Genomic DNA, 17,363 nt, shown 5'->3' on the forward strand with positions numbered 1-17,363 from the left:
TTTCTTCTGTTTTTCCCTCCACACTATGCAATGACCATTACAAACCTTGCTATTTTGTTGAATTCTACATGCAAGATAAATCAGTATAAAGTAAGTAAAGTAGGAATGAGTCATCACATGAACACCATAACGGTTAATTTTATGTATCAACTTGGCTGGGTAATAGGGCCCAGATATTTGGTCAAATATTATTCTGGATGATTCTGTGTGTTTTTGGATGAAATTTGCATTTAAGTGAGTGGACTTTGAGTAAAGTAGATTGCCTCATCTAATTGATTGAAGGCCTGAATAGAACAAGAGGCTGAGGCTGACCATGCCCCCACTTTCAGCAAGAGGGAATTCTCCAGCAGACTGCAAACTTCCTTTGCAACATCAGTTCTACCTGGTTTCCTAGCAGACTGCCTTTGGACTCAACTGCCGCTCTTTCCTGAATCTCCATACTGTCAAACTCACATCAGATTTTGGACTTCCCAAGCCTCCACAATCACATGAGCCAATTCCTTAAAATCCATTGATATATACACACAAGCATATTCTATTGGTTGTTTCTCTGGAGAACACGAATATAGACACTGTCCATATCATCCCTATTGTTCCTTCTGTTCATTCTTTTTTTTCTCTATTTGATCATAAAGGAAAAAGAAGGATTTAAATACAACACTGGTAGCTTTCACATTGATGTGTGGAACTGAGACCTCTTCTTGAGTTTTTGGTAGGTGGGTACACACTTCCACCTAGCTTTCACGTTGAAAATTCAAACTCATCATGTTCCAAGCTTAACTCATCATCTTCTTGCCTGATCCTACTCCTCTTTTTCCTTCTCTTAATGGTTCATGGCATCACCACTTATCCACATATTCAAGGTAAAAAACAGATGTCCTAGGCTCTTTCTTCACTTCTTTGCCTATTATATTTACCTTTTTCAGGAAAATATTTATTGGGTCCCTAACATGTGCTAGGCTATTTTATACTTGGTGGTGTTGGGGAGGGGCAGTGCTGTCAATTCAACATTCTTAATATTTTACAAATCCATCCTTTTTCTTTGCCTTCTACTCTGCTGTAGTTTGAGTCCTTTAGCATGTCTCCTTTGCACTGCTGCCTCAGGCGTTGCTTCCATCTCTCTCATACCTTAGTAACTTGTACATCATTTTCATCAGTTTGCCCTAGCTGTCTACCTCTTGTCCCTCTGACTGGCCTGATTTTTGCCATATGTTATATTGTTTCCTTTTTTTGCCTTATTTCCTATTATTTTCTTAATAGTGTTATTTAAAATGGCTTACTTTTAAAAATCAAGTAAGTTTATTTAGCAAGGAAACTTTTATTTTAGATGCAGGGGGCATATCTGCAGGTTTGCTACCTGGCCATATTGCATGATGCTGAGGTTTGGGGTATAAATGAGCCCATCACCCTGGTAGTGAGCATAGTACCCAATAGTTTTTCAATCCTTGCCTTTCCCTCCCACTCCCCAGTAGTCCCCGGTTTCTATCGTTGCTATCTTTGTATCCATGAGTACCCAGTGTTTAGCTCCCACTTACAAGCGAGAACACACAGTATATGGTTTTCTGTTTCTGTGTTAATTTGCTTGGGATAATGGCCTCTAGCTACATCTATGTTATTGCAAAGGACATGCTCTCATTTTTTTTTTTTTTTTAAATTTTTTCCCAAGACGAAGTCTCACTCTGTCGCCCGGGCTGGAGTGCAGTGGTGCTATCTCGGCTCACTGCAACCTCAGCCTCCTGGGCTCAAGCAGTTCTCCTGCCTCAGCCTCCCTAGTAGCTGGAATTATAGGCGTGCGCCAGCACGCCTGGCTAATTTTTGTATTTTTAGTAGAGATGGGGTTTCACCATGTTGGCCAGACTGGTCTCAAACTCCTGACCTCAAGTGATCCACCTGCCTCGGCCTCCCAAGCTCTCATTCTTTATTGTGATTTCATAGTTCCAAGGTATATATGTACCACATTTTCTTTGTTCACTCTACTGTTGATGGGCACCTAGATTGATTCCATGTCTTTGCTATTGTGGATAGTGTTGTGATGAACAGGTGAGGGCATGTGTCTTTTTGGTAGAAAGATTTGATTTCTTTCGGATATATACTCGGTAATGAGATTGCTTAATTGAATAGTAGTTCTGAGTTCTTTGAAGAATCTCCAAACTGCTCTCCACAATGGCTGAATGAAGTTACATTCCCACCAGCAGTGTATAAGCAGTCCCTTTTCTCCACAGCCTCACCGGCGTCTGTTGTTTTTTTGACTTTTTAATAATAGCCATTCTGATTCATGTGAGATATCTCATTGTGGTTTTGATTTACATTTACCTGACGATTAGTGATGCCCATTTTTAATTTTTTTTTTTTGGGCCACTTGTATGTCTTCGAGAAGTATCTGTTCATGTCTTTTTGCCTTTTCTTTAATGGGGTTGTTTGTTTTCTGCTTGTTCAGTTGCTTAAGCTCCTTATAGATTCTGGATACTAGACCTTTGTCAGATGTGTAGTTTGAGAATATTTTCTCCTATTCTGTAGGTTGTCTGTTTACTGTGTTGACAGTTTATTTTGCTGTGCAGAAGATCTTTGGTTTAATTAGGTCCCAATTGTCAATTTTTGTTTTTGTTGCAATTGCTTTTGAGGACTTAGTCATAAATTCTTTTCCCAAGGCTGATGCCTAGAATAGTGTTTCCTAGGTTTTCTTCTAAGATTCTTATAGTTTGAGGCCTTAAATTTAAATCTTTAATCCATCTTGAGTTAATTTTTAATATAGTGAATTGTAGGGGTCTAGTTTCATTTTCTTCATATGGCCAGCCAGTTATCCCAGCACCATTTGTTGAATAGGGTGTTGTTTCCCCATTGCTTATTTTTGTTGACTTCATTGAACATCAACAAATGTGGTTGTAGGTGTGTAGCTTCATTTCTGGGCTCTCTATTCTGTTCCATTGGTCTATGTATCTGTTTTTATACTAATACCATGATATAAAAACCTGTGCCATGCTGTTTTTGTTACTGCAGGCTTATAGTATAGTTTGAAGTCAGGCTTATAGTATAGTTTGAAGTCAGGTAATGTGGTGCCTCCAGCTTTGTTCTTTTTGCTTAGGTTTGCTTTGGATATTCGGTCTCTTTTTTGGTTCCATATGAATTTTAGAATAGTTTTTTTTAGTTATGTGAAAAATGATGCTGATAGTTTGATAGGAATAGCATTGAATCTGTAGATTGCTTTGGGCAGTATGGCTATTTTAACAATATTGATTCTTTCAAACCATGAGCATAGAATGATTTTTCATTTGTTTGTGTCATCTGTGATACCTTTTAGCAGTGTTTTATAGTTCTACTTGTAGAGATCTTTCACCTCCTTAACAAGGAAACTTTAATTTACTATCATAAATGAAATTACTCGCCATAAATGGAAGGTAACTATAAAGAAAATAATACTACTTAAAAATAATTATTAACATTTACTAACTGCTTTTCTTTGGCCAGGCCATTCTAAGAATGAATTCATTTATCTTTGAAACTATCTTATGAGGAAGATACCATTTTTATGAGCCCCATCTTACCATTATGGAAACTGAGGCACAGAATGGGAATAACTTTTTCAAGATCAATTACAAGTAGTAGAGCAGGGACTTAAATTTAAGTGGCCTGATGCCACCACCTCCACTCAACATAATGCTTTTTCCTTTATATAAGAAAAAGATTGAAAGATAGTACATAAACAGCCACTTTTCTTACTGCAGGATTCTACATTATCTAATGCCCAAACCACATATCACTTAAAATCATTTCAATTTCCAAGATATTGGGAAACACTTTTCTATTTAATCCTCCCTAAACCTCCAGAGACTTTTTTTTGTTTAATCTAAACTTGTTCAATATGCTCCCCTGCTTACAGTCTGTAAGTAATCCCTTTAAACTGTGAGATCAAGTTAGAAATTCTTTGCTGGCACAAAAGGCCCTTTATGATCAAGTTCCTGCCTTGTGATAAGAGTCTTCCCTTGCTGTTCTGCCATGGAGCTGGATAACATGCTCACAGTCCCAGGACTATGCCATGTTCTTTTACCTTGTCTTACTTTTTCACATGCCATTTCTTGTTCTTGGGACACTTTCATTTTCCATTCACTTTGGGAACTTCTCTTCATTCTTTAAGCTTCAGCATAAATATCACGTCTCAGTAAATGTTTCTTTGATTCTCAAAGATAGTCTCTTTGGGCTCTTAAAACACTGCTTATATTTCTCTCTTCTAATACATAGTATATTATATTAATTAGTTTGAATGCCCCTTTTCTTGCTTACCATGAGTTTTTTTGATAACAGGGGGCAGTTTCATATTTATCTTTATAAGCCTAGCACAGTGCCTGGAATGAACTAGTTATTTCGGTACATGTCGAGTGGCTTACATGGCTGTGCCATGTGACATACCCAGACATAAATTACTTGCATTCAGTCAGAATTCTACAAGAAGTGCTGCTTACTAAATTTTCCTCCCAATTGACTACCGGGATCTTGACTCTAATAACTGGGTAAAATCCACTTGCTACCTATATATTATTTGCTACCTATATATTATTTATTTTTGTTTTTAGTAGAGACGGGGTTTCACCATGTTAGCCAGGATGGTCTCGATATCCTGACCTCGTGATCCATCCGCCTCCGCCTCCCAGAGTGCTGGGATTACAGGCATGAGCCACCACGCCTGGCTTCGAGGTAGAATCTTAATGACAGAAGCGAGAGCATCAAAAATGCTGTGCAGGTTTCTAGCATAGGCATCCTGGTGGACGGTGGTGCTATTCATGCAAGGGAACAGACCGGGACAAAGGAACATGACTTTACCATTTGACATTTTGAGTTCGAGACACCTAGGGCATATCCAATAGTTGATGAAAGAAGGGAATCAAATTCATTTTCTCTCTCTCTGTCTCTCTTTCTCTCTCTCTCTCCCTCTTTTTTTCATAGGAAGTCACTTTTTCCTTTGTGTGGAGGTGAAATATATCCCCCATTGTGCAGAAAGAACAAAATGACATTTTATGTAACAATGTTAAACCTTCCCAAGCCAAAAGCAGCTTAGAACATTACTATTTAATTACCCTCTCCTGAATACCATTTGGATTTCATGAAAATTTATTGGGGCACTGTGCTATTCCTTTGCAAAGTACCTAGGAAAGGCTATACAATGCTAAACATAAACTGTAGAATAGCAATGAATTTGAGAAAAAATTAAAGTTTTTATTAAAATAGGAAAATGGACAGGTTTTAGTTATTTTGAAATTAATTGCAAAATACTAATCAAAATTTAATTTTAATTTCTACACTTGTTCTTAGCCAAAAGGCCAAGAAGCTATTGAATTAAACTAAATTAAATTTCCATTTTAAATCAAATTTAATTTATTTGAGTGTCTTTTTTATTTCTTGGAGTGAACTAAATAATTTGGCTACTATTTTAATGCAAGATTATATTTTCATTATAAGTAAAACATAAGCATTTGGATCATGTACTGTTAGTCAGTGTCAAGATAAAACTATTTCTTTGTCATTCGTCTGAGATTTGAGTTTTGCCTGCAAAAACTTTAGGGAAGATGTGGAGGAGAAAATTCAATTGTTGATGAATGTTAAGCCCCCCACTTTTAAACCTATCATTTGCTTAGAATATGAGTTAGTAGACATGTTTTGAGGAAATGGCTACCTTCAGGAAGGCATCTTACCACGGAAGGGGGCAGGATTGGTGAGATGGATAAAGAGTTAGGACGGTGATATCTGATTTTTATAGTTCATCATTTTAGACCGATTCTCCTCTAATTTCAAATTTATACAACATTGGACTTGAAAGAGGGCATTTTGGCCAAGTCCTTTATGTTACATTGTTACACAGCTGAAGATCTGAGAGGTAAATTGACTGGTCTAAGCTAACTTAGCTAATTAATAGCTTGTCCTGCAATCAAATTCACGCCCCTTGGCCACTAATCCCATTTTTTTCTTCAACATTGTAATTGGATAAAAATCTGTCCTAGTGCTTTGAAGTTTGAGTATCTTAAAAATTAGAAATTGACTTGGACCAAGAGAGTGTATGCCTAATCAAATCCATAATGCTATAGAAATGCTTTTAGACTTAGTTCTTCCACTATCTACACAAATTCGCACAATTAACTTCTTAGGACCTCAGTTTCTTATACAGTGACTAAGGGCTTTGGATTAGATGATATTTAAAACACTCTAGTTCTCTGAGTCTAAGTTCCCTTTCTAAAGACCCTGGAAATTTACAAGAAATAAATCTTTTTCACAGTAGGAATAGAATCATCTTCCTATAAATTTTACTTTTCATATATGTTATCTATGCACAGGGCATAAGTAAGATTTAACCATTTTGAAAGATGCAATTACCATGGTTATGCCTAGATTTCTATCTTTGTAGTACCTTCCCTGTGAATCCAATTTGAGACACGGACACAGAGGAAAGCAAAGGAAAAGCTACTCCATCTTTCTGTCTTCCTGCGCCCCATAGTTCAAAAATTATCCCTGGCCTTTCAAAATGTATACAGAAGAAAAAAAAAACAGAACATTTAAAAATATATAGTTATAAATAGCTCTTTGGTTCTGATTTTATTGTTTATTCAAACTCTGCACATTTTATTCTGGGGACTTTATTCACACACATGTAATTACCTGAGCTAAGCAATTTTTCATACTTTTCAAGGTTCTTGCATTATTGCACCTGTACGACGACGGCTTTATAATTCAGTAGTAATTCAACAGCAATTATTTTCCATGATGCATGTACATTTTTATATCAGATTGTTGGCAGATATTCTTTATGATGTCGTTTTCACTAATGAGGAAATTAGAGTAAGTTATCTCATAGAGTGAGATGTCTTTTTCTGACTCATTTCCCAGCTCTTGACATGGATTTTAGAAAAGTTTGTGTATTGTAAAACAGCATATACGAATGGGAACAACGTTGGCTCTGGATCTATGGGCCCAGGAAGAGCGGTGAACTATTTTATAGGTCTAGTAAGGTCCTGTCTGTTCCATCCATATGATGGACTCTGACAGAAAATTTACATATGCATGAATGTAAATATTTAGATTGTAAAATTCTAAGAGAACAAAGACCAAGCTTTGTACCACTTTTAAGCTTTTCATCATGCTCACTCAGCCCAGTATAGGTCCTCAGAAGGCACAGACTGTCTTAATAGTTTGGCATAGGACAAGAGAGCAAACAGCTACCATGATTATCCAATAAACTCAGGCACCAAATCATTTTGATCGAAACCATTTGTAGCCAACAAAATTCAACATTTTTTGAGCACCTACTATGTCAGACACTCTGCTCGATGGTGTGGTTTCTAAGGTGAATAAGACCTGATTAACTTTCATTTTATTTAAATAAGTTTGTTATATGTTTTTGATATGCCATATGTATACATATAAGTATGATAAGATTACTTCATTCATTCAAGAAATATTTATTTAACACCTGTGTATGCTAAAAAATTTACTAAGTAGGGAGGACCCAAAGAGAAAGACACAGATTTTGCCTTCAAGGAATTCATAGTCTCAGGGTTGAGACAGAAATAAGTACATATAAATGCAATTAGAAAACAGTGAAAATTGTTCTCAGAGAGGTACACATGGGCACTGTGGGATAGCGGATGAGGTGCACCTTAATGAGATTGTACAATAAAAACTTTCTGGAGGAAGTGATGTCAGCATGAAATCTCAATGAAGAACAAAGGGTTGTCTAGGACAACAAGGTAAAGCACATTCCAGGAAGAGGGGAGAAAGGGCCAAAGGCAATGATATGTGAAAGCAAATAGAAATTAAGAACTGTAGATACTTTTAGCTAGTTCTAGAGCATAATGTGAAGAGGAGTGGTGAGAAATGATTTAGATGGGACAAAATTGGGGAGAGCCTTGCCGGTCATGATGAAGAGTTTAGATTTTATTCTAAGCTCAGTGGGAAGCCATTAAAAGTTTTCAGCTGAGGATTAATGGGGTCAGAACTACATTCTAGAGAACAAAGGGAACATTTTTCTAGCAGCAATGGGAAGAATGGACAGGAGGTCATAGTAACCGGGTAGTATGGGACTAATCTTAGTGATAAGTGATAGGAGCCTATTAACAGGCATTATAGGAAACGGTACAGATTAGTGAGTCATTAAGGAGGGAAAATTTACAAAAATTTCTGACTGATTTAATATCTATGCTAGGGGAGGGAAAATCAATCTTGATTCCCAGATTTCTGGCTGGAGAAATGTCACAGTGCCATTCCCTGAAACGCAGATGAGTGAAGACAGTGGGTGGTAGGAGATTGGGTGGGGGTGAGGGAAAAAATGAACCAAGTGTTGATATATTGCTTTGGGAAGCCTATGGGACACAGAGAAAGAGATGCCCAGACAGTTCATATCTGAAGTTGCGGAGACCAACCTGGGCCAGAGATAGAGATTAAATAAGAATCATCTGTTTACTGATGGTAGAGGGAGCCAGCCGTTAAGAGTGGTTGAAGTCACTCAAGGAGGGTGGGAAGAGTAAGACAAGGGAAAAGCAAGGCTTCTTGGAGGATTTCAATATTTAAGACAGAAAAAGCATTGCTTATGTGGGAATGTAGGAAGAAATGAGAATGGCAGGAGTGGTATTGCCAGGTAGACTTAGGAAGAACTGAATAGTCAAATGTAAAGTTGATAAGAATTAAAATGTACTTATTTGATTTAATAATAACCAAGACATTGATGTCTTTGGTGAGGGATAAATTTCATTGATACGTTCAGTATACACTCAAGGTATTTTTAAAGTGCTCAGGAAGAGGGAGAAGTTGGTTAATTCCCCTGAGATGAGGAGACATTCAGGTGATATTTGAGCTGGACATGAAGAAAGTGGGAATTTGTTATGTGGAAAAGGTAAAAAAGTTAATTCCATCCAGAAAAACGACCTGAGCCTAAGAAACGTGGTATATTTGAGTCAAAGTTTGGCTTGAAATAACCTGACCCTACCCCTTTCTCCAAGCCTCCAATTTTCCATGTGTACCCCATTGATCAAAGTTAAGTAGAAGGAAGTGGTAAGAGAGTTTCAGAAACAGTTTGCAGAGGTCAGCCTCCCAGCTATAGATAGCAAAATAGAGGAAAGGCTGGGAATAGACCTGAGAGAAAGTAATACTGGAAATAAAGAGGAAAAGGTAAACTCAACAAACATGTCGTAGGTATCAACGTCTAAATATGTTAATTATGTGGATAGGGCCAGGAATATTGGGCCCGGAGGGATGTATAGAGAGTGACTGCATATTCCCCCTGTCTCTGCCTCCTCTGCCATCCCACACTTATTTGGGTGAATGACGTTTAACTGGGATGGAGAATACAGAGGAAAAAGCAGGTTGGGGTTGGTTATTTAGCTTGAATTTAGGCATGCTGGTTAAAGTTACTGAAAAAAATTCAGATCATGTTAAAAATACATCCTGGGGCACAAGAATATGAATGATAATGATGTTCATTTGGGAATCATCAATGTATAATCATTACAGCCAAAGAAATAAGTGAGGTCATCCAGGAAAAATGTGTATAGTAAGAAATGAAAGGCCACCAACAACAAACCTTGTGAGAGACCCACACATTTTGGATTAGATATTTCTAATATGTTTTCATTACTCACCCTTCTAGATTCTGATGTCACTGTGGCCAAAGGTATTCATAAGTAGCCAAGGGAAATGGAAAATCGAGTCTGTTGTAACATTGCTAGGTATTCTAATAGTTCTTTTAAAAATGAAACTTCTACTACTGAGAGAAAAAAGGTTTGATTGCTTAATTCTTTATTTGCTGTATTTTTATTTTTCTTACATAAAAACTACAGTAATGATTTGAGTTGACACATCATTTCATCATCTCATTTCCAGATACCTCCTTTTTTGGGGCTTGTGTACATCTAGTCATACCCAGTTAATCTACTTTAAAAAATATACTTTGGGCCTTACTTTGGCCACCTCTACTGAGAGAAATCATTGACTGTTTCTTGAATCTCTTTATGCTATGCTGACAGTCTCCATTTAACACCCAGAGAGCACAGAGCATTTAGTTTTTGCATTCCCTTACATTTGCAATTCATTTTCTGTGTCAATTCATGTGGTTGATATTATAAAAATCATTTTAAACCTAGTTTAACTTTTCTTTTTTAACGTTTGGCTTATTCATAATTTTATGAGCTATAAATTTTATTGCATTGTGAATTGCTTTTCCCATCTGCAGATAATGCTGAGGAAGTCCTTGGAGGAATTGCTTAGGATGTGGTAAAAAGTGAAAAGAAAGGGACTTCTGTTGTGAATTGGTACATGTTAGGCCAAAATGTATCCTTGAGTAGAAAATAACCAAAGAGGAAAGATTTGGGCTTTGTAAATCTGGTTTTATTTGAAGTATTCACTCTAGTTGAACAGGTACACTCTGTCCACAACGTGCAAAATGAATCTAAAATTTAATACAATTGCATGCTTTACTGAAATAGCTCTAACTAATTCAAATAAAGTCCTTCTCAGCTAAGGATTTTCTTTGGTGTGAATTATCCAGAGAAGCTGTCAATAAGAATTAAAAAATTGGGAAAATGCAAGATTCTATTTTTCTTGTGAAATGCTAACTTAGTCTTGGTACAGATTAAGACTGGGGTTATTAAAGTCATACCAAATATTTATTGAGTGCTTCAGGATTCTTCATGCCCATATTTTATCATTAAGACAAGGCAGAAACTAAGTGCCAAAAATATGTATGAAAAAATTATATTGATTGGTTTCATGTTGGGTTTATTTATATTGACAAAGTCTAAATGACTCAAAGGATATTGAAGAAAAAGTGGGGGGAGGGGGGAGGGATAGCATTGAGAGATATACCTAATGCTAGATGACGAGTTGGTGGGTGCAGCGCACCAGCATGGCACATGTATACATATGTAACTTACCTGCACATTGCGCACATGTACCATAAAATCTAAAGTATAATAATAATAATAATAATAATAATAATAAAAGAAAAAAAAATCCACCCTGAAGAAAAAGTATGATGAATTTTAGTTCCAAAGTTCTTCTGGTTCGTTGATTTGGTACAAATGTAATTTTATTAAATCCCTTTCCATTCACTGACTATCCAAACTTGTTATTTTTATTATTTCTCACAGTGCATAATTGTGCCCTTAAGGAGTCTGGAGAAATCCAGTATGAGTCTTGGGAAGTAGAAGAGCCTAGATTTGAACGCTGTTCTGACTCATACCTCACTCTTTTTATTTTGCTGCCTTATAGACATAATCCTTCTTAATATCTACTTTCTATGTATTAAATTGGTGCAAAAGTAATTGTGGTTTTGCGCAAGTACTTTTGCACCGACCTAATATATTCACACCAAGCATTCTCTCACCTTAGGTGCTTTTCTCTAGCTCTTCCCTAGCTAGAATGCTTTTCTCCCAGATAGCCACATGTCCAGCTTCCTCAGCTCTATCACGACTTGCTCAGATAATATATTCTCAATTAAGCTGACACCGAGCTTCCCCTTTAAAATTGCTTACCACTTCCCTCCTGCACACTGTAGGATGGCCAACTTGTCCTAGTTTGCCTGAGACTTTCCCGGTTTTAACACTGAAAGTCCCACATCCCAGGAAACCCCTCAGTCCAATATCCTTTACTCTGCCCAAGTTTTAACCTATCTGTCTAATCTATCTATACACACACACACACACACACACACACACTCACACACACGTTTAATTGAATATTTTCCCATACTAGGATTAAGTTCTATAATGGCAGAAATTCTTGCTATTTTTTTTCCCAACAGAAGCATTTACAAGGGCCCCAAAATGGTGCTCAAAGAATATTTGTTAAACGAACAAAAAAATATATATGTCAGGGCAGATTACTAACAATTAGAATAGAAAGGCCGTGTTGACATTGTTCTATCTGCCCAAATAACTATCAGAACTGTTTTGATTTTTATCATTTTCTTAACTCATACTTACAGGTAAACTCTGATTGAGTCAGAGATTCCAAATAGCAGAAAATGTGATGTCTTATATACTAGTGGTTTGAACTGAAAATTGAGATTTTTATAATGAAGATGCTGATTCATATCAGAATTGTGCTTCAGGATGATCAGATGAAACACAAACTTTCAGTTGTGCCTCATTAGTTAGAAGACACTGATAGAAAAATGAAGAGAAGTAAATGACAGGCCTAAAAGAGCATTATAGAACAGGCTTGGCAACTGACTTTAAAGTAGGTATGGTACACTTCAGTACTAGCAGATTTAGATTAAAATTCAATCAACCAAAATGTACTCAGGCACTTTTATATATAGCATACAGATATATGTTATGTAGTAAAAAATAAAAACTAGAAAACAAATACAGACCTGGATATGTTATTAGAAGGCATCTAATCAAGTACTCCAAGTAAAAATGAGGTCATTAGCCCAGGGAAATGACATAATTTACCAAGGATTACTCAGATCTCTCTCTCTCTGTGCCATCTTTATCACCGTTTCTTTGAGCTTCTTACATTCTGGCCCTATGACCAAGTGTTAATATCTTTTCTTACCCCCTTCCCCTTTCTCATTTAAAAGTCTGAGGTTTCAGATACTTGTCCTTCTCCCTCACCGTCCTCCACATCCAGTCATCAGGCTCTACCCACTTTATCTTTAAATATTTTTCACACTGCCTTCTCTTTTCTACCTTGGGGCTCAGAAAACGATAGCTCCACATGAAGGCCTCAGAAGCAGCTTCAAAAGCATGAGTTTCGGGCCGGGCCTGTAATCCCAGCATTTTGGGAGGCCGAGGTGGGCAGATCATGAGGCCAGGAGATCGAGACCACCTGGCCAATATGGTGAAACCCCGTCTCTACTAAAAATACAAAAATTAGCCGGGCATGGTGGCGCATGCCTGTAATCCCAGCTACTCGGGAAGCTGAGGCAGAGTAATCGCTTGAACCCGGGAGACAGAGGTTGCAGTGAGCCAAGATCGCACCACTGCACTCCAGTCTGGCGACAGAGCAAGACTCCATCTCAAAAAAAAAAAAAAAGCACAAGTTTCTCTCTGACCTTCTCCTGCTCTCCTGTCTCTATCCCTTCATTATCCCCTGAGGCCAGCCATAGAAACTAGAATCCCTCTCCCCAAGGTGGGCCATAGAAACCAGAATGTCTTTTCCCCAAAACCAGCCATAAAACTTAAAAATATCACTCTAACTTCCCTCTTCTCCCCTCCCCACCTTTCTGTGCAAAAAACTGGCCAAAAAGAAATTATCTAACAGGCTTTGTTTGATTGTAGGTCATAAAACTCTCATTTCAGGATAGATTCCTGCCCCATACCTAGAAGGAAGGAATGCATGCTCAGAGAGGCCAAGAAGATTCCAGACAGACAGGCCTGGCTGGGTTTCCCATCCAGTCTATTGCATTAGGTCGTAGTCTGTCCAGTCATATTTCTACATGACTGCTCATACTTGGTTGAATCTAAGCATAAAACTGGACAATTTCCTTTGTATCTTTGGGTCTTCATTCTGAAGGTTCCTGTGTCACATACAACTATGATCAAATAAATGTGTATGCCTTTTCTCCTCTTAATCTGCTTTTTGTCAGTTGATCTTCAGCAACCCTTCAAAGGGCAAAGGGGAAGTGTTCCCTTTCCCTTCCTTACACTACCCATACTGTTCCTTATTCAGGCCATCATTATTTCTTGCTATAATTATAATAAGAGATTCTCTACTGATCACCTTGCCTCCACTTTTGTGTCATCATAATCTGTTTTCTACTCAGCTGCCATCATCTTCTATTAGCATCTCAGTCTCCGGAATAAAGCCCGTGCCCCTTGAGAAGGCTCATACTGCCCACCATAATCTGCCTCTGCCTGTTCCTCATCCTTCAATTTTCTTTCTACTTCATCAACACTGAACTACCCGTAGTTCTCAATATAACTCTGGTGTTAGTTCCTTTCTTTTAACTCATGCGGTCTATGATTTCATAAATATTACCCTCTGTAGACAGGCAAATTTTATTTTCATATTTCAAGATCTATTTCAGGGGTCTTGTCCTCCAGGAGGATGTCCTCATGTCTCAGTGGGTGGCAGGTAAGATGTTGTTCCTCTGTGTTGCCATAACACTCTGTGCTTCATAATATTACGGTGTAATCATCAATATACATCTCCTTTCTCTGCTTTCCCTTTATATTTTTCATACATGGACTGAGCCTTACTCCTCTTTGTATTGATGGCATCTGGCAAAGTACTTGGTGATAGACACTTTGGTTGATTCCATATCTTAGCTATTGTGAACAGTGCTGCAATAAACATGGGAATGAAGATATCTCTCATACTGATTTCATTTCCTTTGGATGTACACCTAGAAGTGGGATTGTTGGATCACATGGTAGTTGTAGCTAAGCTAAGCATTCATCAATGGATGAATGGATTTTTAAAAAATGGTATATATACACAACGAAATGCTATTCAGACATAAAAATGGATGAAATCTTGTCATTTGTGAAAACACGGGTGAACTTAGAGGACATTTTATTAAGTGAAATAAGCCAGACACAGAAAGACAAATACCACATAATGTCACTCATATGTGGAATCTAAAAAAGTTGATCTCATAGAAGTAGAGTGGGACAGTGGTTCCCTGTAACCACTGGGGAGGGTAAAGGAGAGAGGAGATTGCAAGAAGTTGATCAAGAAATATAAAGTTACGGTTAGATAGAAGGAATCAGTTCTGGTGTTCTATTGTACAGTGGGGTGACTGTAGTTAACAATAATGTACTGTATATTTAAAAAGTAGCTAGAAAAGGGAATTTTGAATGTTCTTACTACAAAGAAATGACAAATGTCGAGGTGATAGATATGCGGATTATCCTGATTTGATGATTATGCAATGTATACATAAATTGAAACATCACATTGTACCCCATAAATATGTAGGATTATTAGGCATCAATTAAAAACAAAATAAAACTTAAAAAGTACTTTGTGGTAAAAACAACGGTAGGTTGAGTGATCGAATAAATGAATGTGTACATGACTTCACTGTAAACGGCATTATATCAATGGACATTCATTATCCATTGATTCATTGTCCATCATTCAAGTCATTCATTGATCAGCAAAGAACTTCCTTTTATGCTATTTTGAAAGGTATCTTTTTGTGTCTCTTATGGAGAATCCTCTTTTATTTCAATACCTGACAAATGAGTCACACCTCAACTGTAATGAAATTTTTCTTTTACTGCCAATTCTCTGTTCCTGATGGAAGGATCCATGTTAAAACTTTTTATTTTACTCCCTTTGGACTATTGTAACGATATGTTGGCTGGCGTCCCAGCACACATAATGAGCAGACTTCAGTTGCTATGAAATGTTGCTGCTCAAATCCAATCCAACACTGGATCAAATAAGCACATAACTCTGGTTTTTGTGTCATCAAAATTAGAAATGGAAAAATATTATTAGTTTCACATAGACCCTGTGCCTCTGGGAGTGAAGGCAAAATTGTTCCCCTCTGGTGTTTTGTCCACTGAGTTTAAGAGAATCAAGCAACAGGTCCTCTACTATTTCCCTTGGGAAAGTCTTTCACTGTCGAGTGGAAGTGATTTTTTAAAAAGAAAGAAAAAGAAAAAAAAAACTCTTCAACTTATATTAGGTTTTCTTTACTAGTTTCTTTCTAACCTCTGCTCAGTTGAACTCCAAAGCATCTCTACATGATGGAGTGTTTTTGTTTGTTTTTGGCCAAAAGGTTTATTTTCCTTTTTGATAGCTGTTGAAGGTATTGCCTTTATAATGACCCATTTAATCCCAGTCACTTGGAAATAAGTTGAGTACTTCCTCCTTCACACAATCTAAATCGGTTTAACATTTTTCATTGCAAGTTATTTGTGTAATTCCCTGCACATGCTAATATATGTACCTCAATCTGACTACATAGACATCAGGTCCAAACAAATGATTTCAGGGGCCCAGGAGCGAATTACTGTATTGATCTATTAAACAGACCTAAAATGCTTATTTGGATTTGGAAGTCACTTGCAATCAACAGCATTTTAGTGAAAGGCATTTCCTATGAATGACTTAGTAGCAGGAGGCAAAGCCATGTTGCTTAATGAGCTACAGAGACTGGTATTCCAAGAAGTTTCCACAAAGGCCTTTACTACTAGCAGCCTTTGGTATGAGGCTTGATGTCAGTTTTATTTTTATTTTTATTTTTCATTTAAAACGGAGTTTCACTCTTGTTGCCCAGGCTGGAGTGCAATGATGCGATCTCAGCTCACTGCAACCTCCGCCTCCCGGGTTCAAGCGATTCTCCTGCCTCAGCCTCCTGAGTAGCTGGGGTTACAGGCACCCGCCACCATGTCTGGCTAATTTTTTGTATTTTCAGTAGAGATGGGGTTTCACCATGTTGGTCAGGCTTGTCTCAAACTCCTGACCTCAGGTGATCCAACCGTCTCAGTCTCCCAAAGTGCTGGGTTTACAAGCATGAGCCACCGCACCCCGCCTGATGTCAATTTTCTCTATTAAAAATAACCCTCAAAGTTAGATTTGGGGAATAGGAAAAATGTTTTCCATTCTACCTCTTCACAGTTGCATAAGACATTCACTAGGGAGGGTTTTAACACAGAGGAAAGAAAGCTTGCTGGGATTTGAAGCCAGATGGGCTACAATTCAAGTACTGATTCTCCCACTTCCTAGTTGTGAAACATTAAAAATGTTATTTGGCTTTTCTAAATCTCTGACTTCTCATTTATAAATTGAAAATAGTAATATAATACTCATATGATTATTGTGGGGATTCAGTGTTGCAATGTACGTAGTATGTCTTGGCACTGGGTTGACAATAAAATTTAAATATTTTTCTCCCTTTCCCTTTTGCTAACAAAACTATTCTGCTATGCGAATTGATGAAGGTATGTTGGCAAATGTGGATGAACATCTGGGATGAATTTAACGTGCATTTTACGGAGATAGGAAACCAAGGTACACTTTGTATTTAATTATTAATACATTACCACAAATGATATTAAATAGAAAGTTCCATGTAAGTTCAACATTACCACTGGTACTGCTAATATTATTATCTACTTAGTGATCAGCTATCAGTCACATCCACTTAATAGCCCCCTCTTGACCTATAAAGCTCTTTAAACATTTTTTTTCCAATGTATCTGTCTATATAGCTGAATATTATTCAGGGCATCTCAATCTTGCCTGGTTTTGTCAATAGTGTGTAAATGCATTACACTAAAAAGTTATTTCAGACATTCTGGAGGCCTTTCTTTCCCTTTGGTTTACAATTAATTGATCAAGAATGTTAAGTTTTCAAAGCAAGCAAAGTGTGTGTGTATTTTGGGGTGAGAGGGATAGTGATAGAAGCATTATGCCATTTGACTGGA

This window comes from Pongo pygmaeus, chromosome 10, assembly GCF_028885625.2.
Source record: "Pongo pygmaeus isolate AG05252 chromosome 10, NHGRI_mPonPyg2-v2.0_pri, whole genome shotgun sequence".
NCBI lineage: Eukaryota > Metazoa > Chordata > Mammalia > Primates > Hominidae > Pongo > Pongo pygmaeus.